Here is a 16,473-nt window from a genome sequence, read left to right on the forward strand (position 1 = left end):
GACCGTCACAAAATCCATTAAATCTTCTATTTACGCAACACTCTTCCCTAAGAGAGGGCGTAACCCTCTAAAAGGGTGCTAGTCATTATGACTAGCTATAAACAGACCGACCGACTCGCCGAATCATACCCACCCGAGGCATAGTCCTCAATCCTGGTTGCCACAGTGTTGCCAGGCGGTGTGTACTTTCTGCGAGACTGAGCTAGTGAAGCGCAGAAAGTATCTACGCTTGACTGTGTGACGTGTCAGCCCACCTAAGTTAGTATCCGAACGGCTAACTTTCTACCCAAAAAACCTACACCCATCCAAAGATGCACAAGGGACTTCCCCCGTGTGTCAACTCTTCCAACCAACCTTCTAAAAGGGTTAAGGGGGGACCAAACCAGTACTCCAATGCCATACGCTCCAAACAGCCCAGACCAACATCACCACAGGACACTACCATTCCAACCGCTACCATCAAAAAAGCTAAGACCACCGACCAACTGCTTCATCAAGCTCCAACACTCATGGATACCGCATCCCCAAATCCATCCACCTCTGCTACTGCCAACAATACACCAACAACTCCAACCTCTGTTCACAACTTCCTCCTGACCGGCTATGACCCAAAATATAAATCCGAAAGAGAAATCTTCCTCCAAATCTCAAAGTACGTACCTAGGGCCGAACTTCACCAAATTATCAAAACCAACAATGGCTTCATTCTGAAATCACAAAATCCAAATTTCCACATCCACGTACGCAATAAGGCCACATTTGAAATATTTGGACCGAAAGCAAACCTGAAACCCTTAAATCCTAGCTCTCCAAAGTCTCCTCCACCTCCCAGAAGGCCTCCACTCCTATCTGTCGTTATACGCGGCGTCGATCCCGACATCTCCGATGATGAAATTCATGACGAGCTTCGTCAAGAAGGACTCGAAGTGAAGAAATGTCTTCGCATCAAAAACGACCGAGGACCTACCTACCTAGTCCGTATCCTAACAAACCAACAAGATGTCATCGATCATCTTCTTGCCAACGGCGCCTATATCTATAGACGCCGACATAAAGTCGAACCTTCCAAAACTCCAGCCCCACTACCTGTACGCTGCGAAAACTGCCAGATTTACAACGACCACACCACCTCATCCTGCATCAACCAAACCAAATGTGGCTATTGCGCGCAAAATCATCCAACAAAGAACTGTCCCAACCTCAAAGACCCACCAGAATGTAACACCTGTGGAGATTAACACCCCACCTACAGTTACCGCTGTCAAGGTAAACCTGCTCCCGACCCAGCCAAACCCGAATTAGTGGTACCACTCCGCCCTATAGACACTCCCACTCCTCCCAGTAACTCTCTGAAAGACCCCGTGACAGTCGAAGACCTTCTTCGCTTCATGACTGTTGCACTCCAAAACATCAATCCTTTCCAGAGGGACCACATTCTCACCCAAATCATCCTTTGCGCCAAAAGCATGTACAACCTCCAGCTGCATGCCACCTACAGCGGCCCGAATGTACACTTTGAAATCCATTCTACCGAGACATCCTAAATGATGGCAAGACCTCAAGCTCTCTCAACATACAACCTGCTATTCCTCAACATCCGATCTCTACCTACTCACCAAATCATGTATACCCAGCTACTGCAGGAACACAACATAACTGCCTTCGCCCTAAATGAAACCTACTTGGCTCCCCAGATATCGTGCTACATACCAAAATACAACATAAACAGACACGATGGCCCTCACAGAAACAGAATCCATGGCGGAACATTGATAGGCATTAAAAACTACATACCACACCGAAAAATCATTCTTTCTCCCCAACTATCTCTACCAGAATACAACATAGAAATATTATATCTAAAACACCGTACTATCGCAATAGGAACAATTTACATCCGCCCTGGACACCAGATTCGCACTGAATTCTTCTCACACATTGATAGGAACAATAGACATTACATAATCATGGCTGACATTAACTTTCACAGCAGAACCCAAGCCGATAAACAGGACTTCCTTACCTTTATAGACCAACAAACCAATGGAGAATTCCATGTACTACCATAACCCACCAGACCAATTAGCAATACATCTCCTGACATAGTTATAACCTCCTCAACGCTTTCTCAACATACAACCCTCGAGGTCCTGGACTCAATTGGCAGCGACCACGTTCCCATAAAAGTTACCCTTGAATTTCCTAACCACCTTCCCCAGATAACTCCAACCAAGAGAAAAATATACGCCTACCACCATGCTGACTGGAACTCATACCGACAACAAATAGACCACTCCATTGCAAATATTGCACCTCCTACTAATTTCGAAGAACTTTCACAAACCGTCCAATCTATCACAGATATCCTTCAAACAGCAGCAGATCAACATATTCCAATTCAAAATATCACTCCTCATAAACCCAAACTACCCCCAAATTACCTACCCCTAGTCACAGCCTCTCGCCGTGCCTACAGAGAATACCTTTTGACCCGAAACCTTGAAGCCCTTCGCCTCCACCGACAATACCTACGAATAGTCCATAACTACATAATAGCCTACAAACGCAGACAATGGATACTCACATGCAACAAACTCTCCACAGAAGCTCACCCCACTAAATACTGGAAGCGCTTCAACTAACTTACAGGCAAAAATAACCATTCACCATATCCTATCATTGTTAATAACCAAGCTCCAACCACAGACACCGAGAAAGCTAACATATTCGCAGATCACCTGCAAGATATATTTACACCCCTTCCTGGACGCACCTTACCCCGCAATCTATCCCGAATCATCAACCAAAGATCCGATCCACACTCACCTACTCTAACCCCGAACAATTATCATACCGCCAATGAACAAGATCCTCTCACAGCTCCTATATTACCAAATGAAATTCATAACATCATTACCCGAAAGAAAAACACCGCACCAGGACTCGACTCCATATCCTACCGCCATATCAAAGAATCACCCCCTTCCATGTACTCTCTCCTCTGCGCAATATATAACTTCATGCTCAGAACTGGATACTTTCCAACTGAGTGGGAAGTCTCGAAAGTTCTAGTATTCCTGAAACCAAAAAAGCCTCCCCAAGACCCCCAGTAGTAATGGCCCCACTTGGTCTCACTTTGGACTTTGACCCCGACCTTTGTGACGTCATAGGTCAAAGGTCAATGACCTTGGCCCGGGGTCAATGACCTAGGGGTACATAGGACCACCCCCTCTAAATTTTGGCAGGGGTACCTTGGCCCACCCCCTAAATTTTGTTAGGGGTACATAGGACCACCCCCCTTAAATTTTGGAAATTGCCAAATCTAAAAATTTGGTATGGTAGCCTAGGACCATAGTATGTACCTCTATCAGTATTGGGTGTCTATGTCGTTCCCTTTCATGGGTAAAAAATTGCCAAAAAGTCAAATTTCGGGGGTTTTTGACCTAATTTATCCCCTTTGATGAGGTATTATTACCCTATATAGTTATATGGGCGTATACAGGGGTCCATTCCCTTTCATAAGACATGGGTATATTAATGCACCCCTTGAAAAATTTGGGAGGGGTACCATGGCCCACCCCTTAAATTTTGGAAATTGACCAATTTAAACATTGGGTGTAATAGTATAGGACCCTAATATGTATTATGATAAATTTGGGTGGTCTACCTCATTCCCTTCTAGGGGTACAAAATTGCCAAAACTATAAACGTAAGCAATACGTTGTACCACGTGTTTGGTTTTCGACCTAATTTATCTCCTTGGATGAAGTCCTATTACCTTATATGATTATATGGTCATGTATAGGGGTCCATTACCTATCATAAGACATAGGTACATTTGTGCACCCCTTTAAATTTTTGGGAGGGGTACCTTGGCCCACCCCTTAAATTTTGGAAATTGCCCAATTTAAACATTTGGTATTATAGTATAGGACACTAATATAGATCACTATAAATTTGGGTGGTCCACCTCATTCCCTTTTAGGGGTACAAAATTGCCAAAATTTTAGTACAACCACGTGTTTGGTATTTGGTACATTTTATCCCCCTTTGATGAGGTTCTATTACCTTATATGGTTATATGGTCATGTATAGGGGTTCATTATCTATCATAAGACATAGGTATATTGGTGCACCCCGGGAGGGGTATCTTGGCCCACCCCTTAAATTTTGGAAATTGCCCAATTTAAACATTTGGTATTAGAGTACAGGTCCTCAATATGTATCATGATAAATTTGGATGGTCTACATCGTTCCCTTTTAGGGGTACAAAAATTGCCAAAATATAAACGTTGTACCACGTGTTTGTTTTTTTGGTCCATTTTATCCCCTTTGACGAGATCCTATGATTACAAGGGGTCCATATCCTATCATAAGACATGGGTATATTGTTGCACCCTTCTTAAATTTTGGCAATGGGGGTCCACTGAAATTGTACAATTTAAGCATAGTACAGGACCTCAATATGTTTCGGTGGTCCTATTTTCAAATTTTTAAGTACAACCACGTGTTCGGTTACTGACTCAATGTATCCTCTTTGATAAGGTATGGACGGGTATCTCCTTTCAATTTGGTCAGTACCCTTCGGGTGTAGTACGGTCACGTGATCAATGATTTGATTTTGATGCGCGACGAGGTCCCTGGTCAATGTTCTCTAGGAATTAGGTGGAAACTTTGCCCAGGGTTCTCGTCTTATATCGCACAGTTCTTTAGGAGAATCTGATAACGTTGTATATGGAATGGACAATAAAAAGACATAAATAAGTATAAATTGTATTTTATTCATTTTTTGATTTCTTTTTTTCTTTCTTATTGACAATGTTTGTATATTGAGCTGGGTTTCTCCATTAGACCGCCTCCTTTTCTTGATTGTAATGATTTGTTTCCATGTTTTGCAGCATAGCACCCGTTTGCAAAGCTTCGTATTGTGAATTCTGTAAAAAAGAACGAGGAAAAAGATGATTAGTATAGAAATAGATGATGATAAAACAAATACACTTACAATGATAAATATGATAAAATTACCTGGAAGGTATATTGCAACAGTCTACGATCATTAACCGTGGGTACTGTTGTGAACAAATATTGAATTTCACGCAGAGATTTTCCTTGGGCTTTACAGCACAAATAAAAATAAGCATAATAGCCACATACGGATGAACCAAGACTTTGCATTTGGCTATTATTATATTTATAGTATATACAATGAAGTTTTAAGAATGCAACATGTTGTGGTACATAAGGAGGAAGGCCATAGCTGTCAAAATATTCTCCAACACTAAGATGATCAATATAAATTGCAATCCAATGACTTCCTAGTTTTGTGGATGGATCTGTATTTACAATGATTGCCAGAGGAAGAGAAATCCGTGAGGGCAACTCATCGCTTGCAAATACCCCGGTAAAATGATTTCTGAATAATGGACTACCGTTTAAAGCACTAGCTAATTGTAATGTATTCAACATCGTGAATGGAAATGATACATAACGTATACGTACCTTGTAATTTAAAAGTCCAGGATAATGTTGCGCTGGTGGTCTATCTCTAGGAGTGAGGAAAACTCTCCATACACAATACAATTTGCAGGTGCTGCTAATTTCTCTTGGAAATGAACTTCTAATCGGATGGCTCCATGTCGTTGTAAATTCCAATAGTGACAATCTCCAGCAGAAGAATCGGGAGTTAGGTCAAATACAAACAGTGTATATCCATTCTTGTAGTCGGCTCTTGAAATTGTATTTCCAGTATTGGTAAAATGTATGCCAGAGCCTGAGAACAATGTGTGGTACGATGAAATGTAGAGATTTTCTTCAAAGTTGGGTTGCAATGGTTTTGAAGGTACAGCTTTTCCATCCACGTACAATGTAAAGAAATTAATGTTTAGATGTTGAAATTCAAATGGATTGGTGGTAATAGTTCCACTGGATGCTTCATTCGATGTAAATCCTACAATAATACGATTTGGCAATGTTCCCATAAACAGGTTATCAATAGTTTTGGATTGTATATCCTTCGGGATGGTAAATGATTTCATTTGAACCCTTGTCAGAGGATACTTTGCCGGTGTAGATTGTAAAATTTTATTGTGTGCCAATTTGACACTAGGGCTAATGCTGACTTTTTTCACCTGCAACGATGCATCTAGAATATTGATTTTTGCACTGACACCACTTTCACCGGCCATGAGACAAAAGTTTGGCTTTGCAGGAATAAGTTTCACACGTAATTCCACTCCATGAATTAAAAATTTATCTTGATTAAAAATGTCACAATGAAGATGTCCAATCATATCGAATTTCATACTTTGTTTTGTCAGTTCATAGCGTTGTTGAAATCCTTTGTTCTCCCTGGTGGTTGCGTTCATATGACCAGCCGTATCTTGAAACCACATTGCTGTTTGTAAATGTGTATTTTTAGCTCCATCACTATAATTGAGTAGTTTTTCCATGTACGAACGATATGGATGATTATGTGACGGAAATGAAATCAGTTTATTGTTCAAGTAGATTTGTACTTCACTAAACATAGCATTTAGAAAATCATTGACAGGTGCAATTATTGCTTTATCCGTTTCGGTGAAGGATGAACCATCTGGTTTCACAATTTGTGCTTGGATGTACAATAAGGTTTGTGGTAAATCAATATATTCATCACTGCTACCACTCACTACAAATTCTATTGGTGAATTTTCAGCTATTGAACTAATTGGTTTGTAGCCTATAATACGATTGTCCAGAACACTGGTTTGCGTGGGCAACGTTGAAAAAATGTCCAATTCACTTTTTACACATTCACAGGATTGATGATGTAAGAAAGCCATCGTTGAATTAATCAAAAATATCTGGTGACGATGCCAATGATCTCTTCTTCTTCTTATGTGATAATTTACGTCTCTTTGTAGGATTGATGGTGTTGTTGATCGTTGGAAGGTCAACCTCAAACTGAGAGCAGTCATCCCATTTTCGTTTATGATATCCACTTCCCAGCATAGTTTTCAACTTATTTTTAGCTTTTTCTTGTAAATTCGATTTTGCCTCTTGCATACGTTGATGAAACGATTCTTCCAGCGGTTGATTCGAGATCACAACATCATTAATCATATTGGCACCTGATTTTAATAATTCTTTTCCCACAGTTTTAGCGCCTTGCTTCACAAGTGGTAACACTGAACGAAATAAGCCACCAAGGAAACTTCCAATGCCATGTCCTGCTTGATAGGGACTTCCCACATAGACGTTGCCGATACCGGATAACGCTTGTTTTTGGTAGTATTGCAAATACGGATCAGTCATGACGACGACGACGGAAATGTAGTTTTGTACACACCGTTCCAAAGGTGAATGGCATCCGATGACCTGTGCTATCCCTTATATCGATTTGTATTTGCTCAAAATTCATTTTTTCCACCGGAACATAATGTGCAGGATTAAAGATTTGTACTGCATGACTTCCAAAAGTATGATTCACAGGATCCATGTTGACAATTCGTAGCAAGGGTACCATTGTATCTCCAACAATGACAGATTCAATAATGTCACAATAGATGTACATTTGTGATGGTAAGCCTAATCGTACATCCGGTGTATATTGTCCCTTTTCCATATCTTTTAAATCACTTTTCGGGTCAAATCCAAGCATTAAACTAACACTTGGTGACAATTGTACAGAAGTATGGATTTCCTTTTTGGGATGTCTTATGAGGCATATATTATTAGTTGCGTCATGAGATATAAATAAATTGGTTTCTTTATGATGTATATTAATTGCACGAATAAGATCCCGTATATTGTTATAATAGCGTACAGGGATCGTTACAACTTTCCACGGTTCTTGATCATTACTACTTGATGATTTGTAATATATTTTATTGTTTTTACTGTTAATGTTCAGCAAAAAATGTGGATAATGAATCTCTACAATTGCCACATCCCATTTCTGGCGAAACTCTACACGTCGTTGTAATTTCGTAATATATGAAGTCAATGTATTTTCTGGAAAATAATCCATGGAACTATTACTGGGAAGTGTAACGTAAAAATCTTGATCAGGTTCCATTCTTCTTCTTCTTCTTCAATGAAGTTGCAGGGATCCACGAATTGAATGAGGAAGGATATCCTTTCCACTGGACGAGATACTCCTTTCTGCGACCTTTTGTTCTTGTACGTAATATTTTATCGATGAGGAACGTCGAAGGGAGCGGTACTGGTTGTAATTCTTCTCTGTAGAAAACACCATCGATGAGTTGATGATTTAAATCCTCTAGTCGATACACTGGTGGGTTTCTTGGTACAATGGCTTTTACTCTAAATATTTCCCAAGTCCAGTTCTCGAGGTAACCCTTGTCAAAGATACGTTTTGTTTTACTTATACGAACAGTATCACCAACAGATAAATCCGTATCTTGTTTTGAACGTTGTAGCTTTTTGTCGTATAAGTTATGCCACACTTCCAGTAAATTGTCCTGAGAAACGTTTGCAGGTGCCATTTTAATACTGGAATGCCGACTTTCATTGTATGCTTTTACAAGTAAAGGCAATACTTTGATGTAATTGTATGTTTGATATTTGGTAAAGTATTTCCACATACGATGTTTCAATGTCTGATTAAATCTTTCTGCGATGCTGGCTTTAATATCTGGATCCTTTGTTGTAACATGTTGCACGTTGTGTTTCCTGAAAAACTTTTGTACTGTCTTGTTGGTAAATTCAGTTCCTTGATCACTACGTAGCACAATTGGTTTCCTCTCCTGGAAAATCATTTCAAATGCATTCACTATATCCTCGGCACTTTTTGATTTTAGTGGTACAGCTCACCCGTACCGACTAAACACATCAATCACTGTAAGAATATAGCGGTAATTGTCATTATAGTTTTGAAGTGATTGTAAATCATTTAAATCACATTCCCATTGATCATCAATATTGTTGACAAGATAAAAATCTCTACGGAAACGACGACGTACAGGACGATGTAACGTGTAGGTAGGTTGTTTGTTTAACCAAAGTTTTATTTTGGCTAGAGGTATAGATTTTCCTGTGGCTTGCCATAATTTCTTTGCAGTAGAAAATGATGCAGGATGTGCTGGATTGTAATAAATGGATTTCAACTTTTTGTTCATGGTTTGTACGTTGACCATTGTGGAATGATACGTTTTCTTTTTGGTCGGACTTCTAAAACATCATCATCTTCTTCTTCTTCTTCTTCTTCTTCTCCGGAAGAAAATAATTCAGGTGCCGGTTTTGGTGGTGCAGATCCTTCAGATGCTGTTGTACTATTATGCTTGACAATATAGTTTAATCTCCGTGGATTACCAATCAATTCTTGAGGTGTGTTTGACGATGCAAGGTAGTTGCAAAACAATTCCCAGCCTTGAGGATTAGAATGTTTCCTCGGTCGAGTCACATCACACATTAAATCTACAATATTGGATCCATGTAGTTTATTATCGTTGATGTACACTGTTCCTTTATGATCCCACGTAATTGCGTCATCTTGTTTTAAACGACGGAATAGTAGTTCGGCTTTCTTACGATACATTTGTGGTATTGCGGCTAAAATTTCTTGTTTCGTGCTATCGTCAACATTCGGAACGTCACCATCAGGTTTCATTGATGTAATTGTAAGTGGTATTGGTTCTTCTTGTTTACGTATCACATAAAGATATTTCTGTAATATTCTATTGTACTGATTCCATTTTTCTTCATCACTTGGATACGATGTATTCAATATAGATTGCATTTCACGATCGAGATTAGATTCTCGATTTTCACTCACACGGGATGATGATGCATGCATTCGTTGAAGCATTTCTGGTGGGACTAAAACCATCTTCTTGCTATGTTCCATGATGTTTATTGTTTAAACAAAATACTGGATAACACACTTCCTACAATAGGTGCAAGTAATGCAGGTAAGAATCCTCCTTGTTGTACGGCTAAATGTTTCTTCTTTTTATCCAATGATTTTGTATTGTCTACGAGATAGCGGAGCGTGTTCTTGTAACGCTTTAATCTTGACTTCTGTGCACTTGTCAGTGGAACATTGCCTTTTAAAACATTATAACAACATTCACAAATACTATGAATTAATGAAGCGTCTGCATTGGCAATAATAGCTTTACGCAATCTTGGTTTAGCTTCGTGCAGAGCACGTAGCAGATCAGCGTGTTTCACTGTAGGAGACATCGTGACAGACTAAGTCATTCTTTTCACATGCACAATAATTTAAACATGTTTTGTTGGTACGTAAACATAATGATGCAAATCGTCGGGAAAAATATTTGTACGAAATCGCATTTCATCGGGTGTATCTTGTTTAAGATCCATCAGTAAATAGCCATGTGGATTTCTTGTTGCGTCTGCATAACTTTCTTGTAGAAACAGTGGATGCTCAGGCATGATTTGATAACTCATATGCTTGATTTGTGACTTGTCACGTGGATTTTTAAACAACACCAAATACGAATAATTTAAACTCATATTTCTATTTGCTTTACTTTGATAAAATACATTTGTGTTATAAAATCACACTAATATTTCGATGATGTGATCCTTTTGTGAACATATCAACAATATCACTATTCACTTCTCGCATATGGTCATCAATAATAATCAAATGTGGTCGATCTTGAGGCTGAAAATCTTTCATTCGTGGAAGTCCTTCGTGAAATTCTACTGGAACCGCATTGTTGCATACACGTCTTGCCATTCAGCATAATACCAATATATCTTACGAAATTTTGCATTGATCATGGTTGGGAGATGTGACAGTAATCGCTTCACAAAATACGTTTTTCCACACCCACTAGGCCCTGCGAGAATACAGGTAATGGATGTTTCCACTGTGTATCCATGATGAACACTAACACCTTGTTTCAAAATGATGCGTATTTAAAGCGAGTACAACAATTCTTACACTCACTGGTGTGAAAAGGAAAGAAACAGTTCATCTGTTTATCGAATAGTTGAAAACCGTTTATTTGTTAATCGAATAGTTAAAACCGTTTATTTGTTAATCGAATAGTTAAAACCGGATAAAGTTAACGGTTAACCGTGAAAGCTGATCACTGTTTGATTTAAATTCTAATTGAAAATTTTTTCGTTTGAAATTTGTTTTGAAAATTGTTTCAAAAATTTTTGTTTGAAAATTTTGTTTCAAATTTTTTTTCAAATTTTTTCGTTTGAAATTTTTTGTTTGTAAATATATTGTTTCAAAATTTTTTGTTTGAAAATTTTTCGTTTCAAATTTTTTGTTGAAAATTTTTCGTTTCAAAATTTTTGTTTCAAATGTTTTCGTTTCAAAAATTTTTCGTTTCAAATTTTTGTTTTGAAAAATTTTTTAGTTTCAAGATTTTTGTTTAAAAGTTTTCGTTTTCAATTTTTTGTTTTGATTTTTTTTTAGTTTGAAAAGTTGAAAAAAAAGTTTTAAATGCCAAGAATCTTGTTCAAAGTTTCTGCCTAATTCCTAGAGAACATTGACCAGGGACCTCGTCGCGCATCAAAATCAAATCATTGATCACGTGACCGTACTACACCCGAAGGGTACTACCAAATTGAAAGGAGATACCCGTCCATACCTTATCAAAGAGGATACATTGAGTCGAACACGTGGTTGTACTTAAAAATTTGAAAATAGGACCACCGAAACATCTTGAGGTCCTGTACTATGCTTAAATTGTACAATTTCAGTGGACCCCCATTGCCAAAATTTAAGAAGGGTGCAACAATATACCCATGTCTTATGATAGGATATGGACCCCTTGTAATCATAGGATCTCGTCAAAGGGGATAAAATGGACCAAAAAAACAAACACGTGGTACAACGTTTATATTTTGGCAATTTTTGTACCCCTAAAAGGGAACGATGTAGACCATCCAAACTTATCATGATACATATTGAGGACCTGTACTCTAATACCAAATGTTTAAATTGGGCAATTTCCAAAATTTAAGGGGTGGGCCAAGATACCCCTCCCGGGGTGCACCAATATACCTATGTCTTATGATAGATAATGAACCCCTATACATGACCATATAACCATATAAGGTAATAGAACCTCATCAAAGGGGGATAAAATGTACCAAATACCAAACACGTGGTTGTACTAAAATTTTGGCAATTTTGTACCCCTAAAAGGGAATGAGGTGGACCACCCAAATTTATAGTGATCTATATTAGTGTCCTATACTATAATACCAAATGTTTAAATTGGGCAATTTCCAAAATTTAAGGGGTGGGCCAAGGTACCCCTCCCAAAAATTTAAAGGGGTGCACAAATGTACCTATGTCTTATGATAGGTAATGGACCCCTATACATGACCATATAATCATATAAGGTAATAGGACTTCATCCAAGGAGATAAATTAGGTCGAAAACCAAACACGTGGTACAACGTATTGCTTACGTTTATAGTTTTGGCAATTTTGTACCCCTAGAAGGGAATGAGGTAGACCACCCAAATTTATCATAATACATATTAGGGTCCTATACTATTATACCCGATGTTTAAATTGGTCAATTTCCAAAATTTAAGGGGTGGGCCATGGTACCCCTCCCAAATTTTTCAAGGGGTGCATTAATATACCCATGTCTTATGAAAGGGAATGGACCCCTGTATACGCCCATATAACTATATAGGGTAATAATACCTCATCAAAGGGGATAAATTAGGTCAAAACCCCCCGAAATTTGACTTTTTGACAATTTTTAACCCATGAAAGGGAACGACATAGACACCCAATACTGATAGAGGTACATACTATGGTCCTAGGCTACCATACCAAATTTTTAGATTTGGCAATTTCCAAAATTTAAGGGGGGTGGTCCTATGTACCCCTAACAAAATTTAGGGGGTGGGCCAAGGTACCCCTGCCAAAATTTAGAGGGGGTGGTCCTATGTACCCCTAGGTCATTGACCCCGGGCCAAGGTCATTGACCTTTGACCTATGACGTCACAAAGGTCGGGGTCAAAGTCCAAAGTGAGACCAAGTGGGGCCATTACTACTCCCCCAATCCTATCGACCCATCCAACTCACATCTACATTCAGCAAAATACTGGAACGCATTCTGGTCCGACGCTTACATACCCATCTATCCATACACAATCTCTTGCCACGAGAACAAGCCGGCTTCCGTCCCAACTACAGCATCCTAGATCAGCTCTTACGTCTTAGCACAGCAATTTACAACCAGTTTAACCAATCAAAACCTTCATGCCTTGTAACCTTCGACCTAGAAAAAGCGTTCGACAAAGTCTGGCACGCATACTGATTCACAAACTCCACAATTTCTTCCTACCACACAACTACATTCGGCTCATACATTCCTTCCTAACCGACGGAATAGCATATGTTACAATCAATGAAGCCTTCTCACACCCTATTTTTCTCCACTGTGGAGTCCCGCAAGGCTCTGCACTATCACCTCTCCTTTACATACTGTATGCTGCCGATCTCCCGGAATTCCCAAATAACCTAAACCTTTTCCAATTCGCAGACGACACAGCCTTTCTCGCAACAGCAAACTCCATTCAACAGATAAACAAAACACTACAGACCAGCATCGATACCTTTGCCCGGTGGTGCGCCACTTGGCGCCTAAAGATAAATCCTACCAAAACCCAAGCCTTAGTATTCCTACCCCCTAAGACACGTAGCAAGATCCGGAGAAATCCCCGACTCCTAGATATCACCATCGATGATACACCAATCCCTCCAACAAACACACTCACCTATCTTGGGATCACCTACGACTCAAAGCTAACCTGGAATCCACACCTGCAAACCATTACCTCAAAAGCCCGAAACCGACTAAACCTTTTAAAGCGATTGTGTGGCACAACCTGGGGACTCAATGCACATATAACCACCAACACCTACAAAGCCTTCTTAAGACCTGTTCTCACCTATGGTTATACTGCATGGACCTCAGCAAACCACAAGTTCTACCAGAAACTAGCCATCCTAGAAAGGCACGCACTCCGCCTCGCATACCGAATAAGCCTGCCCAGCCCAACGAGAGAGCTTTACGACCGGATAGATTTCCCTCCCATCCTGTTACACCTTGAAACCCTTCGCCAAAAATACATCAACAATAGAACCGAAACCGCCCATCCCATGATCCTAGACATCATCCAATATGATGCAAACCACGACGCGCCGCCAATCCAACAGGATTCACCTCTCCAACATTACATGACTTTACGCCATCTTTCCCAAGATCCCGCTACCATAGACCCCGAAATTCTAAACATCTATAGACCTCAAGAACTATCATCCGACATCTACCCGTCTTATGCATGAATCTATACCAGGATACCGAACACCCAAAATTTCCTACACCAAAAGGTCGAGCAGGCACATGTCTGCTGTGGCCGGCCATTCTGACTAAGGTTTTCCAGGGTTTCCCTTAGTCACACCAGGCAAATGCCGGAATGGTACCGAACATAGGCCCTGGCCGAAAGAACCTTCCAAATCCTTGCCCATATTCCAAAATAAAATGATAAAAATAATATATATATATATATATATATATATATATATATATATATATATATATATATATAAATAAAAATAGAAAAAAAATGATTAAAGAAAACTATCCAAACCCCTCAACAAATAATTCATCCTCTCCTGATAATCCTTACTCCTCTAACCCGAAGAAAGGGCGTTACCCTTTAAACGGGATGACGACCAAAAAAAAATCGCCGAATCAACGGCTTTCTTATTTTACGATTTATAGACTTTTTGGAGGGGCGTAAAAGGCATTCTAAGCCTTTGCCCATAATGAAATTAAAGACATAGGAAAATATTTGTTATATGTAACGCAAAGTATGGCACTCCTAATTTTTTTCATTTATGTCTTTTTTTCGGTGTTGCATTGCGAAATAAATACAAGGAAAAAAAAAGAGAATCATCTTTTTGAATATAAATTTCTCAGTCTAAGTTTATGCTCTATGACCCTCAAATATTACAGTTTTATTTGGTCGGTATCCAAAACGGAAATATATATTCCGACCATTAACTTCATTTCAGGTTTATCTTAGGTAAGATGGAACTAAATGACGCTCCATGATATATCTAGGTTTTTGTTTATGTTGTTAATGCAGTAGTATACTTGAATAAATTGCTTATGTTCCAAAATCAAGAGGAAGCACCACTTAAAATACTACGTCAATTCTACGTCTTATGTTTCTTAAAGACTTAGTGAAAAATGCACATAAAAATGGGAAGGCATAACATCTCTCACGATAGAAGTTAACATTTTATTAATATATGAATTATATTCCAGCACTTATGGAAGTATGAAAAACTTGATGAATAAAATAGGATTTATGGTGAGTTATTGACTGGTTCCACCTTTAAAATTAATGTATTTTAATGCACTTTATATTAATTCGTAGGTGTTTGCACGCTTACCGTAAGCGCTAACAATCTCGACTTAGGTCCCTTGTTCAATTCCCGGTAGGTACATTAGCTTGAAACACTTTAAACCTCAGATCAGTCATCCTGAGTCAAGTTTTCCTGTTTCTTTCTCATTCACACTACGATCGAACATAAAATAATGGTTCCAGGTATCTCCTTACTTTCTGATTCCTTTCTTGAGCTCCTTCGTGTCTAAGCAATTAGCTTAGGCTGGCGTGAGAGACCCGGGTTCGATTCCCTGAGGGAGCTCATGTTTTGGATTCCACGTTAATCAGTAGGTCCACGTCTCGTATAGCCTCTCTACTGAAAGGGACGTTAAACTCAACTCTGATTCCTTTCTCGCTCTGTAATGGGTGACATCCAGAAGTCCTAAAGTGCAGAAGTCCTAAAATGCAGAAGTCCTAAAAATATGGGCACTAGACCTAAATTTTAGGACTTCTGCACTTTAGGACTTCTGCACTTTAGGACTTCTGCATTTTAGGACTTCTGCACTTTAGGACTTCTGCATTTTAGGACTTCTGCACTTTAGGACTTCTGCCTTTTAGGACTTCTGCCGTTTAGGACTTCTGCCATTTAGGACTTGTGCCTTTACCATTCACTTGCTTTAGTTCTGAAATTCGCCACCACCACACGAAATTGGGTCGATGCCGCAACTAGTTGGCAATAATGTTACGAACGTATCTAATTCCAACAGTAACAGCTATATTTGTACTACTAAGATCGTTATTATCACTATCTGTTCTGCACTTATACACGAATTACATAATACAACCTATTTCATTCTAAGAATTAATTACATAATTTGTTAAGAAATTCGTTTCTTTCGAATGGAGATACGAGAATCCCAAGACAAATTCCTAAAACAAGAATAAATAAATAAATAAATAAATAATAAAAAAAATGTTTAAAAAGAATATTTTACCAGACTTCTGAAACCAAGCAAACATTCAGAATTGCAATATATACTGTGCGGAGCGTATTTTATTAAGGGTAGGACAAAAATCCACCAAAGTTTACTTAATTAGGACAAAAGCACACTAGACATTTCA

The sequence above is a fragment of the Thermobia domestica genome, chromosome 14 (genome assembly GCF_964235325.1).
Source record: "Thermobia domestica chromosome 14, izTheDome1.hap1.1, whole genome shotgun sequence".
Classification (NCBI taxonomy): Eukaryota; Metazoa; Arthropoda; class Insecta; order Zygentoma; family Lepismatidae; genus Thermobia; species Thermobia domestica.